General features: G+C 42.3%; 1 pseudogene; it reads right to left on the minus strand.

Moving 5' to 3' along the window:
- Positions 1 to 3354: 3354 nt before the first annotated feature.
- Positions 3355 to 3834, minus strand: LOC101581258 (annotated as a pseudogene).
- Between the last annotated feature and the right edge of the window lie 509 nt (positions 3835 to 4343).

The raw sequence follows: 4343 nt of genomic DNA on the forward strand, positions 1-4343 counted from the left end.
TGAAGGGTTCCCTGCTGGGCCTGGGCTGCGCTCTGGGTCTGTACAGGATCCTGCGGCCTGGCTTGTCTCACTCACTCGCTGGGCCTGCGCTCTGGGTCTGTTCAGGATCCCGTGGCCTGGGTCCGCTCACTCACTCGCCCGGGCCTGTGCTCTGTGTCTGTTCAGGATCCCGCGGCCCGGTCGTCTCACTCACTCCCCTGGCCTGCGCTCTGGGTCTGTACAGGATCCCACAGCCAGGTCATTGCACTCACTCGCCGGGCCTGTGCTCTGGGTCTGTTCAGGATCCTGAGGCCCTGGGTTGTCTCACTCACTCCCCAGCCCCATATTTTTAAGTGAACTAAATTGGATACACATGTTTAAATATCCCATCGTTTCTCTGGTGTGAGAAACTGAAAGTCTAAATAAGGACCCAAATGTCTGATATTGGGAAATGAGAAGAAAATATCCAAAATGAGAAGGGGAAAAGGAATGAGGGAGGGGGAAAGGAAATAAGAATGAAAAAAAAATAAAAATAAAGCTTTTGTAAACAAGGAGGAGAAAAAGGGCTGAAGGGACGGAAGGGGACTGGGAAAGGAAAAAGAAGCAAGAGATAGCATATGCAGGTAAAAATTGCCTATGATGAGTGTCTGTCTATCTATCTATCTATCTATCTATCTATCTATCTATCTATCTCACCAACAAAAGAAAAAGAGGTAGAAAAAAAATAGAGGAAACATAAGCAACCTCAAATGCATTCACCATGATCTTTGACAAAAGAGCCAAAAACATACACTATAGAACAGATCGCCTCTTTAATAAATGGTGGTGGGAGCGAGAACTTGAGGATTGGACAACGAGGAGAGGGCAAGGAGAAAAGTTGGGAAACATGACAGGGGCAAAGTCATACATTTACATGCACAAGATGGGTAAGGCAATGATCCTGAGAAACATCAGCAGGTTTTTGAATCTAGCAGTTAATTGGTAGGATTCTCACCCTGACTAACTATGTATGCTGATCCCTGCAAACAAAGCAACTGCACTGAAGATAGCAATGTGTAATAGAAGGGTCACGCTTGGAATGCCTGTCATTCTGGTCTTCTAAATATGTACTTCTTATCATGACATACCAATTATTACCATACTGTCTCTGAAGTAAAAGTTTTTGGTTTTGTTTTAAAGGGTGAAAAATGAAAAAAAAAAAGACACAAGAAAAAAATGTCACAGGACTGTCCTGCTACAACGCTGTATATGATTTGTTTACTAAATTTCTGTGTAAAAATATGTTTATTCCCATTTTTAAAAATTATTTTTCTTCATATTCTGTAGAGATTTAAAGTTTAACATATCAATACCTGATGGATAATATCTGTTCCATGTTATGCCTAAGATGTTTGATATTTAGACAGATAAATATCAAGGGTAAACTGAACTGCATATGTTGCAGGGTAATAATAAGCTTCTGGAGGGTTAACAACCTAAGTTTGTAGATCAAAAATTGGAGAAAAGGAAGGGCTTCAAGATCAGCCAACATTTTGGCCCTAGCCTTTCAAGGTCAGTAAAGACTCAGGATATAGGAGAACCTGTACTGTAACATCACGTAACTCAGTTGTGCCCCAAATTTTCTGATCAAGGAAATTATGGAGTCACAGAGGAATGTGATCAATGATGTATAGTGTGCCTAAGGAGAGTCACCTGGAGAGAAAACATTCTCTCAGGCTTTCACAGAGAGCAAATTGGTCAAGCAATGTCCATGACTCATCCACATGGCTGACACTGACAAAGGACCTACAAAATGCGGTACAGGGTTACAGGATAAATCCTGAGGGTACTTGACTGACCTTATCAGATACAAAAGCTACATTTATTGTTATATAGGTCTTGCTTTATCTTGGTCTTAACCATCCAGCAGAAAAGTATAAAAACAAGGTATATAAAGTAAAACCATATTAATATGCTGAGCTGTTAAAGCCTCAAGTCAACAACTTCTGTAGATAACCCACTACAGGAGGGTCACTACAAGTCTAAACTGCATAGTGAGATCCTGTACCAAATAAATAAATAAATAAATAAGCATTTTAAAAGACAGACAGAGAGAGAGAGAGAGAGAGAGAGAGAGAGAGAGAGAGAAAACAAAGCAAGCAAACCAGCAGATGGACAACAGCAATAGGCAGGCAAAGAAGAATTCCAGGTAAAACACAAAATAGGGCAAATTATATAAATTACTATAAAGTAATGGCCATCAAAATTGTGAACTCTAGGGGCTGGGGAGATAGCTCAGTAGAATAAGTGCTTGCCTGGCAAGCTCAGAGTCCTGAGTTCAATCTCTGGTACCACAAAAAAAAAAAAAAAAAAAAAAATCAACTCTTAAAAATCACTATATATCTTTTAAAACCTTTAAGCAACATGCACATAAGAATGTCAATTGTTAGCACCAGGGGAATACCTCGGTGGTCTAAGTGCCTTCCTGGAAAGTGCAAGGCCCTGGGTTCAATTCCCAGTACTGCTTGCTGTGCTGGCTGGATATGGTGGCGCAGGCCTGTAAATCCCAGGTCTGGGGAGGCTGAGACAGGAGGATCACTATGAGCCCAAGCTATGTAGCAAAACCCTGTACCAAATAAATAAATAAAAGATTAAAGAAAGAAAGAATGTCAATTGTGAGTCTGGCATGGTGGCGCATGCCTGTAATTCCGGCACTTCTAGGGGCTGAGGCAAGAGGATCATTGGGAGTTCAACACCAACCTGGGCTACAAAGTGAGCTCAAGATCAGTCTGAACTGCATAGTGAGCCCTTGTCACAAAAAGACAAGAAAAAAAGGGCTTTATTGCTTATATTTTTAGGCAAAATTGAGCAGAAAGTATAGAAAATTCAGAGAATTCTCACACACTCACCACCACACATGTACAATCTTCTGCTAGCAGTTTCTGCTACAAGAACGGCACATCTATTCCAATGAGCCTAAGCTGACATACTGTCACTCAACTTCCATAGCTCTCCCTGGGGTTCTCTCTTGCTGTGGTATGTTCTACAGGCTTTGGCAAATGTGTAATGACATACATCCACCATTTTAGTGTCACAAAGGATATTTTGACTGCCCTAAAAAATCTCCTTGCTCTGCCTATTTATTCTCCCTCCTCTCTTTTTTTTAATTAAAAGAGCTGACAAGTTTATTACATTTCACAATACAAATGAAACTGTACTTTCTGCACTTTTGTTTATCGTGTTTTTCCCTTCAAAACTATTCTTTGATAAGAAGGGGGAAGCAAGTCTTCCTTGTCATTCAGGCTGTTAGAAAACACCCAGAATCACAGCATCATGATCCCTGGCTGAAGCAGAACAAATAATATAAAACCGATATAGACAGGTTGCCCTTCCACTTTATCCATCTGGTCGAGTTATTCCTGGCACAGTGGACACCATTATGGGCCAAGCTGGTAGTCGCATCATTGGAGGCCCAGGAATCATTAGAATGTGGTCTCTCACAGATGGCCTTATTCCAGGAGCAGGTCCCACTGGCATCAGCTCAGGAAGAGAGGGGCCCATCACTGGCATCAGGGGAGGGCCTCCCATATGGGGTGTTGGCATCATACCAGGGTGAGGAAGACCCGGGAGACTGGGTGGAGGTGGGATCATAGCACCTGCTGGGGAAGGAGTGGAGAATGGAGAAGGAGGTATCTTTCCTTGTTGAAATGCAGTTGTTGTTTTGTCAATCAGGCTCTGAGCTTGCTCTTCTACCCATTTCTGGTAGTAGTCTTTCACATCCTCTTTATGTTTCCTACCACTGCAGTGTGCCTTTATCACAGATGGAGAGTCATGGGTGAGGTATGTATCACAATAGTCAAAATAAAAGTTAGGCATGTTGCTCTACAGACTGTTGGTGGCTCCCTTTTCCTCCTCTCTAAACCCTTGCAATCACTGGTAATTTTATGGCCACCACAGTTTTGCCTTATTCCAAAATGTCATATGCATGACATCACCCTTGGGATGAGGTGGAAAGGGGTAGTGGGTTAGATGAGGGTGCCACTGTGTGGGGAGCGAGGAGTGGTTGGATTATCCTAAATCTATTTTGAGAACCAAGCTGACAGATATGCTGATAGAATGATTTGAAGATGAGAGAGAATGAAGTTTGCGATGCCATAAGGGTTTTGGCCTCAGAAACTAGAAGAATGGAGTTTCTACTTTACTTTGAGGAAGAGAAAAATAAGCATGGGGATGGTGGAAAGGGGATCAAGAGCTGGAGCACATTTCCTACTCTTCAGGCAGCCAGAAAATTACACGACTGGGAGAGAATGGGAGTGCAGACAGTGGGGATTCTCATGATAAGATGTAAATCCATTCAAACTCCTCAGGGGCAAGTTCACAGTAAA

The sequence above is a fragment of the Octodon degus genome, unplaced genomic scaffold (genome assembly GCF_000260255.1).
Source record: "Octodon degus isolate 3935 unplaced genomic scaffold, OctDeg1.0 scaffold00245, whole genome shotgun sequence".
Lineage (NCBI taxonomy): Eukaryota > Metazoa > Chordata > Mammalia > Rodentia > Octodontidae > Octodon > Octodon degus.